We start from the raw sequence: 17,353 nt of genomic DNA, 5'->3' as shown, positions 1-17,353 counted from the left end.
AAGACTCTGCCAGCCGGTGTCGCCAAGCGGTTATAGGCGCTTTAGTCTGGAACCGCGCGACCGCTACGGTCGCAGGTTCGAATCCTGCTTCGGGCATGGATGTGTGTGATGTCCTTAGGTTAGTTAGGTTTAAGTATTCTAAGTTCTAGGGGACTGATGACCTCAGACGTTAAGTCCCATAGTGCTCACAGCCATCTGAACGATTTTACCACTCTCATGAAGATAGTCTTAGAACTATCGAAACCTGGTAAATGTTTTTTTCTTTTTTTAAAAAAAAAAATCGTGCCACTGGTTGGCTGACTATTACATGTTATATAACAAATTAGATGACTTAAAATTTCATTAACTGATGCTTTTATTTTTGTCCTCGGAGTCTTTCGCGACGGCATATATGAATAAAACGTTCTCGGTTTTCAAGCCGCGTCAATTCTAGTGAAATCCTCGAGCTTTCGATGACCATCTTCGCCATCTTTGTCAGGAACTCCTGACGACGATGGTGGAGATGGTAATTAAAAGCTCGAGGATTTTATTCGAATTGCCGCGGCTTGAAAACCGAGAACGTTTTATTAGCTTTTCTTTTTCTTTCCTCTTCCTCAAAGTTTTGAACACAGCTGCCTCTCTCCGCTGTCTTTCCTGTCTTCTTCCCTTCTTCTCTCTGGTCCCCACAGAAAATGTAAATTCGGGGCAGAACAGGTACTGTGCGTCCGGCGCATACGGAGGCACGTCAGTCGGTGTCATCTCTGCTTTCTACCGACTTTAAAGCTAACGTACAGAGACTAATTAACGCATAAATTTTCACTTAATCAAAATTGAAATAGCATTATAATTCAACAGACGGGCAGCAATAATGCATTATGCTGGAATATGCATTAAAATTTACGTGAGAGTACATTAATATGGAAAGCTACCAGAATTTAGCTATGGTTGCTATTTCATTACACTATTTCCAAAGATTTTCTTGGCGTATGGTTTCGTTTCTGGCTGTAAAACCTTCATTTCACTGTGCTGTCTGCCGATTTCAGTGTTGTGGAGGCAACAGTGGGAATGGGATGTGCTTGGCATTGTATAGGTGTAAAGCCTTAACCAAATGTATATCAATTTTATTAAACTGCTTAAAACAATATAATAACTCAGACCAACTACCCGAGAAGGAATAAAGTAGGAAATGGCGCCCAGTTTTTCAAAAGACATTTGTTTCTCTATAATACTTGCGTGCGCCACAGGAACAACCAGCCGTACTAAAGGGGCACCGATAAATACACCAAAAGTTAAAGAGGACTAACCTGGTTCTCAGCACCAAATATCAATATTCCTTGGAGGTCAGATTTTTACAATAACGGGAGTAACAACTATCATATGGAAATAACAAGCTACTTAGCGGCGAGAAAACACAAGGTGACCTAATCACACACCTAAACAAGGTCGGCCCTAAAGCTAACTCTAGACGGACAACACAAATACACAAACACGATCAATAGTAAGACATTAACCAAATGTACACTTTGTAGCAAGGAGGACAACGAAACTGCATGAATAGGCAGAATTCTTCCTTTAATACCACTCAGTCAAACTGAGCACTGCTCTACAATTCAAGGCATAACCACAGCCTCGTTGTGCTTCAGCAATTTCAGGCTTTGAATACATAACTGGTTGCATGACAAGATAGCACAATCACCACAATACATTGTCTCCCTGCTACGCCTTATCCCCAGCACGTGCGAAGCCAAGGACCATCCGCTACTCCAGCCAGAACGGTCCCCCTTGTTGACGACAAGCCTCACCTTATTGTGGCCGTCCGTCCGCCCAGCTGCCTTGATGCTCTGCCACACTTCCAACTCCTTCTCCAGGCTTCCGCTCTCGAGCTCCAAATAGCTGGCTGATTCCGCTTTAGGTGTCCAGTTCCAACTCCGCGGCTGTCCCAACAAGATAGTGATAGCGGCTACCTACCTTCCGTCTATATGTAACCGTGCTAACAACGGCATTTCCTGAGCCAGGCACAATGATAAACAAGTTCTACCGTCGTGCTGTGCACGGCTCCAGCGACGCAGCAGAGTATCATCAGTTGGTGCCCAAGACGGACTGGCGCTGGTGACATGTGGAAGGTGACCAAGTTGAAGGTGCCATTTTGGCTCCGTATGCTGAACTGCACAAAACTCTGACAGCACAGCTCTTCTCGTCTCACGGTGACTCTGCAAACGGCTACAAGCAGAGACAGGTGCCTTCTTATGTTTCATAAATATGACCGCGTACTGATGTAGGCGTATGGAAATTCAAATCTACCGTGAAATTGCTGATTCTCAGCACACCAGAAATAATGCCATTTTAAAGTCAGCACCTTATAAAGCATTGCACATATTCGTGAGAGACAGAGGCACTGCAGCTGTGGGAATTGCAACCAAGCCCGCAGTTCGTGGTCGTGCTGTAGCGTTCTCGCTTCCCACGCCCGGGTTCCCGGGTTCGATTCCCGGCGGGGTCAGGGATTTTCTCTGCCTCGTGATGGCTGGGTGTTGTGTGATGTCCTTAGGTTAGTTAGGTTTAAGTAGTTCTAAGTTCTAGGGGACTGATGACCATAGATGTTAAGTCCCATAGTGCTCAGAGCCATTTGAACCAATTGCTACCAGATTTCGTGGCATGCTGACAGGGGGCAAACCAAGAGGAGGAAAATGTCGGGTGCGCCTGCAGGAATCGGTATGTCTTTGTCCGTGCACTCAGTGTTGTTGGCTACCTCACAGTTCTGGAGCACTAACCTGCCCTTCGAATTGTGTGCAAAGAGCATGTACGTTCCTTGTGATATCGGGTGATGGCTATCGTGAAGCAGTGTGGCATTTAGCACTGATCATTCTCGCTTTGTGGTGTATGGCTAGTCGACGAAAGCTACAGTCGAGCGGAGCTCAATGCCGTGGTCAAGCGCTCCGAATTTCTGTCAGTGAGCGCTCGGCGTAGTGTGTGATGAAAAGCATTTATTTTTAAGAAGTCGCTATAAGAATTTCGCCAACATCTTTGGATCCCACTGAATCTGACGACCTTGAAATTGTTAAACTTCGGCTAAAGATCCATTAATGCTAGTGGCCGTGCATTGAAGAAGTAAAATAAACATAACGTAGTCTGTTCCTGTAGATAAGCTGTTTTAATATCTGGAGAAGCTGCTAATTTTTTTTCTATGAGCCAAGTATTGGTTCAAATGGCTTTGAGCACTATGGGACTTAACATCTATGGTCATCAGTCCCCTAGAACTTAGAACTACTTAAACCTAACTAACCTAAGGACATCACACAACACCCAGTCATCACGAGGTAGAGAAAATCCCTGACCCCGCCGGGAATCGAACCCGGGAACCCGAGCGCGGGAAGCGAGAACGCTACCGCACGACCGCGAGCTGCGGACTGACCCAAGTATTCTTTTTACATAAACTCACTTGTGAATACGTAACTTTTAATATAAATAATTACCTACAGGTTTAATTGTGTGCTGGATACTGTTTAGGCTGTAATTATTTATGGCGCAGATCTTTTTTAGTCTCATTAGTTATCAGTTCAGTGTATTCCGTTCTGTGGAATTATACGTGAAGTTTTCATATTCTCTCACTCGCTACATTCAAACTATTAGCCCAACAGAATAAAGAGCAGGATCTTTTTCTAGGAAACTTAATGTACTTAAATTTTGTGCTGTGATGCGTACTGTGTTCCATCGCTTGTTATCAAATACGTTTTTCTTGAATAATTCGAAAACCGTAGCTTTCAGCGAATACATAACCCACTACAAAATTTAAATATATTAAATTTCGTACAAAAAGGTCCTATTATTTGTGTGTGTGTGGGGGATGGGGGAGGGGGGGGGGGAATAGTTTGCGTGCAGGGAGCGAAAGTATATGAAAACCTCACGCCTGGTTTTTGAAGTCGCTGCGGGTATCATAAAACCGTTTTGTAGTGGCTACTGAATTTCTGTAACTAGCTTCTTGTAACTGAACAAATAGAAGTCGCATACAGATGAGCTATCAAGTTTATGTATGGTACTTCTGCAACAGAGAAAATTATTTTGGAATTTTATTTCTGTTAATTTTAAAGTTGTAACATTCTAATTTAGGAAAACGATTTTGTCCTTTCAAATTCATATGGATGACTTTTGTTTTTAATTGTAGAAAATTTCTCTTGTTAATACCTTTAATAAAGGCCCTCCCGCCACCGCTCCGTTTCAGCGTTGTTCCGTGGCAGGGTTTGCGCGGATCATCGCAACACTCGCAGACAGAATGGCTGTTTCCGTTTTGTGACGACACAGTTGCACTGTGCTAGAGGAGATATTGTGCATAAATGGTGGAAGGAGCCCCTCGATGGAACCGCCAGTTCACTGCTCTGTAGAATAGTGTGATGTCCCCTGCGTGGAGACAAATTTTTTCCCCAGTTTGCTTTTTTTTACAAAAAAAACTGATGAAGACCTTTAACGTCTAAACGTATGACTCCTTTGAAGAAACAGAGACGGTGCCTGGTGATCGCCTCGGCGTGTTGTACTACTAGCTATGATTACAGAGCGCTTTTTCCGCGATCCTGGCGCACAGTGCCTCTGCCCCCCCCCCCCCCCCCCCCCCTCACGGCACACGTCCTTTCAGACGACGGCCGCCAGCGCAGGGAGCCTCTAATCAGGGAAGACCGCCGGCACCCACAGTGGAGCACAGCGCGGCCTCGCGGCGGTAATATTCGCAGGCCACGGCACGCCAGGCGGACGCTAAAACTGCGGTCCGCGCCCACGCCGCTCGTGTAATCTGCGTAATGGCCGACTTGCGGGCCGCTCATCTCCTCAGCTGAGGAGCCGCCCGCCAATCACTTAGGCCCACGGCGAGCCGCGGCGCAGCACAACGTAGCTCCCGATGAATATCTTATGGCGCGCCGGACCGGACAGCACCGAAAGGCACGGCGTGGCCGGTCGGCACTGCTATTATTCTCAGGTTTGCAAAAGTTGGGCAGAAAGGCGACTCTGTGTTCGGGCCTAGCCGTCACAGACAATAACTGAAGCACTTCGCGTACGTCACCAGTTAGAAACAGCACTAATGCTGGCAGCAGCACCGCATTACATTTAGGGAGCTGTGTTACAAAGTCGACCTATGTTTATTACTGTGGATTGCAGACAGTCATCGTCCCTTACCTACTAAACTTTAAAACACCTCTCTCTCCCTGCTTCTTTTTTTAGTCATCTATATTCAGACTGCTTTTGTACGAGTCACCACAAATTATTCCGCCCCTCTAATAAGCTTTCATCTCAGAGTAACCTAAATCCTCTATTATTGGCTGGATTTATTCCAATCTCTGTCTTCTTCTACAGTTTTTACCCTCTGAAGCTCCCTCTAGTACCATGGAACATTTTCCCTGATGTCTTAACAGGTCTTATCATACTGTCCCTTCTTCTTGAAAGTGTTTTCCATATATTCTCCTCCTAGCCGATACACTGGTGAACCTTCTACCCTGAAGAGCTAAAGAAACTGGCTCATCTAATATCGTAAAGAGCCTCTGCGAGCACGCAAAAGTGCCGCAACACGACGTGGCATGGACTCGACTAATGTCTGAAGCAGTGCTGGAGGGAACTGACACCATGAATCCTGCGGGACTGTCCATAAATCAGTAAGCATGTTGCAAGGCTTCCCGGATGTGCTCGAAAATGTTAATGTATGGGGAGTTTAGTGGCCAACGGAAGTGTTTAAACTCGGAAGAGTGTTTCTGGAGCCACTCTGTAGCAATTCTGGACTTGTGGGGTGTCGTATTGTCCTGCTGGAGTTGCCCGAGTCCGTCGGAATGCACAGTGCACATGAATGGACGCAGATGATGCTTACGTTCCTGTCAGAGTCGTATCTAGACGTATCAGTGGTCGCATATCACTCCAACTGCACACGCCCCACACCATTAAAGTACCTCCACCACCTTGAACAGTCCCATGCTGACATGCAGCTTCCGTGAATTCATGATGTTGTCTCCATACCCGTACACGTCCATCCGCTCGATACGATTTGAAACGAGACTCGTCCGATCAGCAAGATGTTTTCAATTATCAACAGTCGAATGTCGATGTTGACGGGCCCAGGCGAGGCCTAAAGCTTTGTGTGGTGCAGTCATCAAGGGTACACGAGCGGATCTTCAGCTCCGAAAGCCCATATCGATGATGTTTCGTTGACTGGTTCGCACACTGACACTTGTTGATGGTCCAGCATTGAAATTGAACGATTCTGTTGATTCATCGTTGGTGCCGTTCTTGCGAGATGTTTTTTTCCGGCCGCAGCGATGTCGGAGATTTGTTTTAGCGCATTCGTGGTATTCACGCTACACTCGCAAAATGCTCGTACGGGAAAATCCCCACTTCATTGCTATCCTGGAGATGCTGTGTTCCATCGCTCGTGCTTGATAACCTGCCATTGAAGCAGCAGTAACCGCACTAACAACTGCGCCAGACACGTGTTGTCTAAAAAATGCCATGTGGCTAGGGCCTCCCGTCGGGTTGGCCGGTTGCCTGGTGCAAGTCTTTTTTAGGTTACACCACTTCGGCGAGTATCGTGGGGATAAGTGTTGTCTTATATCTGCGTTGCCGACCGCAGCGCCATATTATGACTGTTTAAATACCTCTGTATTTGAATAAGCATGCCTATGCCAATTTCTTTGTAATTTATTTCAGTGTAATTCTTTACCTTATCATTCCACCTAATTATTTAAAACTCTTCCGCGGCACCACATGTCAAAAGCTTCGAATTTCTTCTGTTCCAGATTTCCCACAGTACCTGACTGTGGTGTGTTCCAAACGTATTTTGTCAGAAATTTCTTGCTCAATTAAGGCCAATGTTTGATACTAGTACACTTCTCATGGCCAGGAATGCACTTCTGTCCTGTGTTAGTCTCCTTTTTATATCCTCCTTGCTCCGTCCATTATGGGTTATATTGCTTTCTTCATCTACTTCTTGGTCACCAATTTTGATGTAAAGATTCTAGCTATTCTCGTGTATGCCACTTCTTATTATCTACGTCTCTCTTCGATCGCTTTCGCTGAAGAGAGCAATGTATTTAGTAAATCTTAACATTGATATTCTTTCATCTTAAATTTTTAATCCCACACTTCAACCTTTCGTTCGTTTCCATTATTGCTTCTTTCATGTATAGATTGAATAGTAGGGGCAAAAGAATGCATTCTCGTCTTACACCTTTTTTGATCCGATCACTTCGGTCTTGGCCTTCCAGTCTTATTGTTCCCTCTCGTTTCTTGTTCGTACTGTACGTCACCCGTCTATCCCTATAACATATCCCAGTTTTCTCAGGATTTCGAGCATCTTGCACAATTTTACACTGTCGAACGTTTTTTCCGAGTCGACAAGTCGTAAGAACGTGTCTTGATTTTTCTTCAACCTTGCTTGCATTATTCGCAACGTCAGAACTGCCTCTCTGTTGCCTTGTTGCCTTTACCTTTCCTAAAGCCAAAATGATCGACATCTAACACATCCTTAATTTAATTGGATGGATTATTCGAGAAAAGGGACAAAACAGCGAGGTCATCGTTCCCATCGGATTAGGGAAGGATGGGGAAGGCTGTCGGCCATGCCCTTTCACAGGAACCTTCCTTGAATTTACCTGAAGTGATTTAGGGAAATCTCGGAAAACTTAAATCAGTATGGCCAAATGCGAGTCCATTGTACTAACCAATACACCACCTCGCTCCGCACACACATCTTTAATTTTCTTTTTTGCTCTTTTGTGTATTATTCTTGTCAGCAACTTGGATGCACGAGCTATTAAGCTGATTACACGATAATTCTCGGGTTTGTCGGCTCTTGCTACCTTGGAAATAGTGTGGATTACGTTTTCCCGAAAGCCTGATGATATATCGCCAGCCTCATACATTCTACCTACTAACGTCAATAGTCGTTTTGTTGCCACTTTCCTCAATGATTTTAGAAATTCCGATCAAATTTTCTCCATCCCTTCTGCCTTATTTGATCTTAGGCCCTCCAAAATTATTTTCAATTCTGACTCTAATACTGTATCCTCTATGTCTTCGATATGACTCCTGTTTCTTCGTCTGTCACATCACCAGACAGTCCACCGCTCAGGGAGGCATCCATCGTTCTCTTCCAATACGTGTGTGTACTCTTTTCTACTTCTAATTCCCAATGCATTCTTAATGTTACCTGGCTTTTAATTTCACCGAAGGTTGTTTTGAGCTTCCTATATTCTCATTCAGTCCTTCTGACAATCATTCCCTTTTCAAACTCTACACATTTTTAATGCAGCCATTCCACCATAGCTTCCCTGCACTTCGTATTTATTTCGTTCCTAAGTGACTTCTATTTCAGTGTTCCTCGATTTCCTTGAACATGTTTTTACATCCTTTTTTCGTCGATCCATTAAAATATTTCTTCTGTTACCCATGGTTTCGTGGCAGTTACCTGCATTTTACCTGTGACTGCCGTTTCTAGAGATGTCACTCCTCTTCAGCTGAAATGCCTACTGAGATATTCATAATCACAGTGTCTATAGCCTCTGAGATCTTTAAGTGTATCTCTCCATTCCTTAGTACTTCCGTATCTCACTTCTTTCCACATTGTTTCTTCCCGAGAAGCTTTTACACTTCAATCTACTCTACATCAATACTAAACTGTGATTTGAGTCTACATCTGCTTCTGGGTACGTCTTACAATCCGATATCTGATTTCTCTGCCTGACCATGACGTAATCTATCTGAAATCTTTTTCTATCTCCAAGCCTGTACCAACTGTACATCCTCCTCTTATGATTCTCGAGCTCAGTATTCGCTATTACTAGCCGAAATTTATTTCAGAACTCAGTTAGTCTTATCAATCCCATATTCTACCGTAAACCTTCCTTATTCTCGTCTCTCTACAATCGCATTCCAAACCCCCCATGACTATTACGTTTTCATCTCCCTCTACGTACCGAATCACTCGTTCAATATCCTCATATACTATCTCTGTTTCTTCATTTTCTGCTAGCAGCATCGGGATGTATACCTGAACTATTATTGTCCATACTGATGAGAACAACCCTATCAGTGACCGGTTCACAGTAACTCACTCTCTGCCCTACCTACCTATTCATAATGAATCCTACTCCCAAACATACCACGTTCAAACGTCTGACATTACACGCCCCGGATCGTAGATTGTTATCCTTTCGCTTATTCAATCTTTCTCTCATGGTCACTTCCTCCTTTGCAGTCCCGTCACGTAGATACGAGTGAGGAACTTGTCCGGAATCTTCTGCCAGTGGAGAGATGTTATGACACTCTTTCAGTTACAGGTACGTGTTCTGTGGATAAACATTACTCTTTACTGTAATCGCTTCCATTTCTTCTGTATCATTATGCCGTTGATTCTTGCTGATTACTCCTTCTTTAGGGGTAGTTTCCCACCCCAAGGGCAAGAGAGTGCCCTGACCCTGTGTTCGCTCCTCCGCCCTGTCTGACAAGATCGTTCGCTGAATGAGGGTGACTTCTTACGTCGGAAGTCTCTGTCCGCCAATGCTGATTGTTTTCATTGAACATTTAAACAGTGGCGGTGTTCAATGCCGGGACCTAGTACATTTTGATTACTAATTTAAGATACAATCCCTAGACCGCGGGTGGGATCTTATAAACACAGATATACTACTTTAATGTTTTACGGATGCTTCTCAGATGTTCGTTGGGATTTGGCGTAAAATGGCGGATAGTTGTGGGGAAGGAGGGGGGGGGGGGTGAGAGAGATAATTCATGGAGCTCCTGCATTGCCCGAAGTATCACAATGTAGTGATCTGAGAACATCTGCAACATTAATAAGAAGCTAACGACTGGACAGGTTTGAAGATTACTGATGGCTCTCTCTCGCATCTCAAGACGAGCTTTCGCAAGTTTCTCAGATAACAGCTTGCAGATGTCGTCATTAAATAGGAAGTAGTAAATTGCGTCCATCATCCAGATGAATAGAAATAATTATTTAAGATATGCAAGATTAGTAGTACAATTCAAGTAGTTAGTCTGTCTGGTCCAAAGTAAGGATGTTCCAAAATGGACCTAGTAATACTGCCTAAAGGAATCAAAGTGACTACTTTGTAAAAATATTTCGACAAACAATGGCTCACTAATGAATCACGAAACATAATTTCCCTGTCAGGAACTGTGATAATTGAACATATAACACGTCGGCCTCAGTTGGAAATAGAAACCAAACTTTACCCAGGTTTCAGCCAAAATAATTTGGCCCTCTTCAGAAGCGACTGGCACTAAACTAATGCATGCCAAGGTTTGGCCATGTCAAGTATAAAACTGTAGCACTGTAGTAACTAATCATAATCCACATTACTTGGGCTGAAGAGACACAGCAGACCCCACTACGTGGACGAGGTCGGTAGGCCGCGGGAGCTGCACCGGAAGAAGGCCAAATTATTTTGGCTGAAACCTGGATAAAGTTTGGTGTCTATTTGCTACTGAGGCTGGCATGTTATATGTTCTACGAAACATGATCCGTTAGTAGATCGAACAATCTTATTATCTGTTCATATAGCGTAACGTGCAATGCGCTATGTTGCGAGACTGGGTGAGCCAACCCCGGTGCGGCGAATTTACGACCATGGCTTGAGCACCGGCTAGCCTGAGTGTGCTTTTAGGTGGTTTCCCACGCTCGTTACGGTAAAATCTGAGGCTGATCCCTAATTCCGCCTTAAAATTTACGATTCACAGACAGCTATAAACAATCACAAACAAAACACAGTTCACACAATTCGTACACAGGCTGCACTTCGCTTCTGTCCCTCAGCTGGAGACAGAAAGCGCATCCGGTCGCGAAGATAAATAAAATTAAATTGCAGTTCCGGAATACAGGGAACTCTTCCTAGACTGGATGAATGTTCAGTAAAACAAGAAGAGAGAAGACGTAAAGTTAGCAATCCTATTACTAAGCTGATGAGATAACATACATAAGGAATCGTAACGTATCTGATTATAATGGAATCTATATACGTAACGTCTACGTAATGGTGATCCATTCGGACCACTCTAACTGCGACCGTTGTCACTGAGTGATTGCATTTTAAAGGGATAAAACCATGGTCCTGTATACTGCAGAGAGAACATAAATGCTGTGCTGGTAGCTAATGGCAAAGAAGGTGTGACGTGTGCTTCTAGTTTAGCACGCTTGCGCATGTCAAGTACATGAAAATTCAATGACAACAGAGTGCAACCTCCCGTTCTATAAACATTGGGCTACACTTTGTGTGGCTGCTGGCTTTGCATGTTACACGCGTATCTCACCAACGGAGGGACTCTCGATGAGCTATTTTCGCTTCGCTAATAGCACCTACTCCTGGCAGAATACTAATGCGTCTGCCTGTGGATGTATCAGAGAACACTTGACTGCAGGGAACCATTGCGAGGGATCTAATCCTCTGACAAAACCTTTAATAATTTTTCATTTTTATGGCGAAAACACGCCAGTGACCTAGCTGCCAAACTACACTGTGAAATCGAATTAAAGCTTTATTTTTTCGTAATCTCTTAAGTGTCTTACATTCCGACGCAAAAGTTTGAAATTTGGCTCAAAGGTTCCCACAACATTCCTCTGTAATAGTACGAAACCATGGCACCCTGCAACGTCAACGCTCGCCTCTAAGATTGAGAAATGCGAGAAAAAAGGCCAGATATCAGTTCATGTAATGCCTAAAGTTGGTTAATGATATCATCGACATCAAATTTCACCAAAATTCTGCCTGACGTCACCCTGCACATATCTCGTCTTGGGGAAGATCGTCACAGATCGCTTCACCCACATTTAACCCCATCCTTCGACGCCTCTGCGATGGAGGTCAGAAACGCGATGCCCAGCATTGAAATGAAGCAACTTTCTTTTGGAAAAACCATTTCAGACAACCCGCCGCTCAGAATCGAAACGAAAAGGCCTCAGGCGGTGACACAAGGGGCATCAATAGTCAATTGAACCACCCTTTTACTTTGTCTTTGATTCTCACACATTTAGTTGTCGAAAACTGCAGTTCGCATTGCGGTCAGGAAAAGGAAGACGTTCTTGGCAACCTTTAACACTTTCGACACCTTCGGACGTTTCAGTCCTTCTCTATGGACATTGTATGGCTGTATTCCCATTGAATGTGATCGCACCCCTTTGGACTGCAGCATGACCGCAATTTTTGCTCTTGAGCGACTAGGAACCGTTCAAAACCATTCGACAAAATTTTAATGTGATCCGGAGCAGCGAAGAGTCCTTACGCTTTTTCAGGCGCCTGTTTCACGTCCTCCTATGGCTTGATCATGTAGGGTGTGACATTGACATATTGCGAGAATAAAACAGCGAAGGTTCACTCCAACACTTCCCCCATTTGGCAAAACAGTTAGTGGCACCTCCCCACATTTACTGTGAATCTTAAAAATGTATTTTTACAGAGTAAACCTGTGAAGTAGCCTGAGACATCTGCAGGCCTGAGTAACAACCTTTTGCAGCGCGATATGTGGAGGAAGATAGTCAGTGAGGCTTTGGAAGGTACCGACAGGGAAGCGGAACCATAGCGAATACGGTGCGGTCGCCATTTGAGTTAGGTATCTCAGTTCAGGATCCATGGGGCGAACAGCCCAATCGAGGTGGTCCACCAGATTCTCGATTGGTTTTAAATACGGGGAGTTTGGTGGCCAGGGGAGTGCGGAAAACGAAGTGCCAGTATAATGCTGCTGCTTCACATCGAAAGTGATGTCCTGGTGAGGATTGATTTATTGAGTGTCGAAGTAATCCTGGTGCTCTTCGAAACACGCACGTATATTGCGAGCTGTGTTACATGTTGCGTTGTTCTACTGGTAGATGCCGTCAGGCCGAGGAAAAACAAACACACTGCAGCGATGGAAATGGTTCCCTAGGATAGATGCATACCTTTCATGGTCCATTGTGCCTTTCAGAATGAAGAGGTCATGCAAAGAGTGCCACGAAAAAATTCCCCAGACCATAGCGTTGCCTCATTGTTTGCTTTCAGACCTTTCACACATAGCACGCCAACGGCCATCTGTCTGATGGAGCATAAAACGTCATTCATGTGAGTATGACACCTGTCGCCACCTGCCGTCCTGTAGCGGTACTGGCGTGCAAATTCGAGCCATCGATGAACAACAGCCAGCTTGGGTGCATGAACCAGGCACTTGCTGAGGAGGCCCATGCGCAGCAGCGTTCGCTGGACGTTGGTTGAGGAGACACTTTTAGTAGTCCCTGAATTCATTTGGTCGATCAGTTGCTAACAGCTGCACTTCTATCCGTCCGTACATATTTCTGCAGCTGCCGTTCATCGCTGTCATCGATGGCACCACAGTTCTTCGGTCCACATTTTGGATAGCGCCATTTTGCCATGGATAGTATAGTGCGGCGGCACCCTTGCTGTTCACATACTTAGCCGTTTCGGAAATTCTTCCACCCTTGAACCGAATGCCGTTTTGAATGTCAGATAAACTTTTGTTTCAGCATTACGCGATCAACTACACTGCCCTCCGTGTCTCCCCGACATGCTGTACAAGTCTTTCACTGCAAGTGCTGCCCCCTACCGTCTGTGGTTGGTTATTGCCCTTAAAGTCCAACATAGGCGGTGGTCACATTAATGTGACTGGAGCGTGTACATGTTAACAATATTACAAAAGTTCTTCACTTTTTGTTTTCTAGGATTATGAGCAGATTTCAAAAAGTAAGTTAGACAATATTATAGCAGGCCAAGAAAGTTTTAATGGCTAGTGCACTTCACTTCAAAGTGACGTACATACATGATATTATCTTTCAAAATAGTGATCAAGTCTCTGTAAACAACAATAGGATTGTCCTACTAATTCCTCGACGATAGAAATCCGCTCCTAGCCCACGAAGGCATTTGAGAACCGCGGCTGGAGCGTATCAGTTCCCTTATCGTCTGGACATTATCGTCCGTGGACGATGTCTATGGCCTCCCTTCCCTATCAGCATCACGCACGTCTTTTACGGCCTTGATCAAACTGTTTCGCTATGGCTGGACGCGACGTTGCGTTTGGTCGAGTACCGTTAGAATATCACGCTGAATCTGTGTGCAACTTATGCCTTTTGCCCACAAGGGTCATACTATTCCGCGTATTTAAAATTGGGAGTACGTTTCCAGTTGTCGCGCGACTTCACTCCAGCAATGTGATGCAGTTGTTACCAGTACGGCAGCAGAACTGTGTCTGGAGAAAACCCAGAACATGTAATCTCTTCTGGCAATTCGCCACTGCCATAGCTCAATGATCTTAGCGCTGAACTTACTCACTGAAGTCCCCTGGTATTTCCTTCACCACATTCAACCATGACTGCCGCGGTCGGCAGCGACAAAAATTTAAACGATCACGTGCGCTTTTTATTAGCGCTGCTGACCTGCGGGCAGGACTTGAACAGTTTCACAGATTTTATTATCCTTCTCAGTTCCAGCGCCTAACTGGGTGACATGGTCTAAGATTATAACCACTATAGCCATTGCATGTTATACTGTTGCACTGACCTGTGAGGCGATCAGATGAGGGCACACACATCTGGCGCAGAACTAGGACATTGTATCCACAGCTTATCTCCATGCAGTGCTCCGCTTTATTGCCAGTTCGTCCCAGGCAGCCACATCTCGCTGTGATCTCCGTCCCCCTAGCTTACAGTGACAGTATCCCCGGAATCATCCTTCGGCATATCTCCATGTCCATCCCCGGTCGGTGCCTGAAACGTCCCAGAGATATATGTACATGGAGGGAGTTCAGTAAGTAGTGGAACACTTTTTTCTGTAGGTTGGCTTTATTGTGAATTCCATTACGCCATATTGTTCCCCATTCTTTTGGCTCCAAAACCATTTTTCTCAACATAAACTCCGTGCAGTGCGACGGCCTTACGTCACCTTCCTGGGACGGCCTGAATGCCAACATGGTACCACTCTACCAGTCGACGTAAGAGCCAACTTCTTGCTGCGTCAATAACCTCCCAATAATCTACCTACTGCTCCCCGTAGAGTGAATCTTTCATTGGTCCAAACGGATGGAAATCGGAAGGTACGAAGTCCGGGCTGTGGGATGGATGATCAAGAACAGTCCAATGTATCTTTTTTGCGAGTGTGACAGACGCCTCGCCCAACAACTCACCGTACTTTCGTTCACTTTCCGCTCTCCGTACACGTTCTGGAAGCGCTTCTGAATATCTGCGATGCTCTTGTTTACCGCCAAAAGGAACTCAATGACAGCTCTCTGTTTGGAAGGCACCTTGCTCACAGACGCCATTTTGAAGGCTACGTATAGCACCGTTACCAGCTGGAAGTTCATGAAACAATAGGGGCTGAAGCGGGAAAATACCGTGATGTCGCACAACGAACTCCGCAGCTTTTCAACCGAAACTGGCCGAGATAAAAATGTATGCATAACTTACTGAACGCCCCTCGTATACAGTCACAGCCCGCGCTGGCTCTGCCGCGTCCTTGCAATGGCAAGAAGTCAAATTTCCTGTTGCCGCTGCACATCGTTGTCCTCGGGGTATCACGTTGCACAACTTGCAATAATGTATGCCCGCACTTCTTTTAGTCACAGAATATGCGCAAGAGCACGAGGCTATAAGCATTTCTCAACACGTTTTTCGTATCATGTGCTATTTTTTTAAAGACAGTTCCGTTGTACACCTTGGCTGTATCACATTCACAATTTGTTCCACATTATCAGCTGATTACGCGATCTGCCTTTTTCAAGCGCTTGCTCTTAATCTCGTCATTCTGGACAGTCACCCTATGACAATTGTACTTCGGATACCTGACCTCATTAAAGCGCCGCTTCCACGACACAGGAAAGCAAGTCTGCTCCAGATCGAATCCGCCTCGCGGATTAACGACGTGAGCAGGTGAGCCGACCAGCCGGGATGTGGTTGTCAGGCGGTTTCCCACATGTGCTAGGTAAATACCGGGCTCATCCCCACGTCCCGCCTCAGAATGGTTCAAATGGCTCTGCGCTCTATGGGACTTAACTTCTGAGGTCATCAGTCCCCTAGAACATAGAAGTACTTAAACCTTACTAACCTAAGGACATCACACACATCACATCGTAGCGGTAGCGCGGTTCCAGACTGTAGCGCCTAGAACCGCTCGGCCACCTGGCCAGCGTCCCGCCTCAGATATACGCTAGAAAATGTCTTCACACTTGAACATAGATTTACACTATTTACTCTAGACGCATACAGATGAAGTACATAGATTCCGTTGTGGGACACAGTGTTGGCTTCGTGACGCCAACGGGTCTCGGGTACCAGTGACATCGCCTCAAACCATACAACGGGCCCGACACCGTAGTAGTGTAACGGATTTATTTGGCGTTTGTCAATGCACATCTACAGCTACTAACTGTTAAGAATTCTGTAAAACGTTAATGAAGTCAGTATGTATTTCTTCCTTTTTGTGTTCTTTTCTCGTTTCTCGGTTAACGTTCCTTATCTTGGTTTCCAACGATTTTGTGTGTGCAGATGCAATGTAATGTATTATGTGGAATAAATACTGTTATTTATTGTGTAATGTTAATTTCATGATATACGTTGTTTGGTTGAAATTTTAGGAGCTTCAGTTGCGCTCCGTTAGGAAAATTAAGAGGTAGTTGACGAGTGATGATGAGCTGTTGTATGTTACTGTTGTATGTTGTGACTACGAGTGAAACAGAATTTTATGAGTGAAACGACCTGTGAGCTTTCCATATTCCAGTTTCCTACGCTCAATACTGTATTGGAATCTGTGGGGGCCGAGCTCCTGAACAGTTTGATTTTGGCGAAGTGAAAAATAAACGGGTGGACTGCGCGTCGGAGTCGGTGCTCAGCCGGTCCTACATTGCCGCTTATGGAAATCTGCGTTCCTAGTATTGAATTAACTCGATTGGCCTTGTCCCTTTCTGCTTTTGGACCGATTAGGTTTTATTCGTAATGTATTCTGACGGACCGCCGGTCGGCGAGACGGCGGAGCGTCTGATCCAAAGGTCAGGCAGCACTCGCCTCAGCTGGGAAGCTGCCCACAGTTCACTGCTTTGCAGCATCAAAAAAGTAAATTCCTATGGACAAATATTAGCGAAGTGTGTTACATAGTTGAAAGATATCGTATTATGGCTTTGAGGTGCTTATACAACTTTATAGGACTTACTTGCATCAGCTGTTTCAGTCGTCTTACCATCAGCAACGATGTAATTCGTATTATTCATATTTTTATCGCCTGACGATAACGATTTTATATTTCGCTTGACGTGATGCTGTGAATACCTTTAAGAATCTACGATGATGGTCAGACGATTGAAGCTGGTTGTCTGACTGATATGCTTTATTTATAGGAGCTCAAGGCGGGAATATGACGTTTTC

The sequence above is a fragment of the Schistocerca serialis genome, chromosome 1 (assembly GCF_023864345.2).
Source record: "Schistocerca serialis cubense isolate TAMUIC-IGC-003099 chromosome 1, iqSchSeri2.2, whole genome shotgun sequence".
Classification (NCBI taxonomy): Eukaryota; Metazoa; Arthropoda; class Insecta; order Orthoptera; family Acrididae; genus Schistocerca; species Schistocerca serialis.
The sequence above is the reverse complement of the archived record's forward strand: the minus strand, read 5'-3'. Positions refer to the sequence as shown.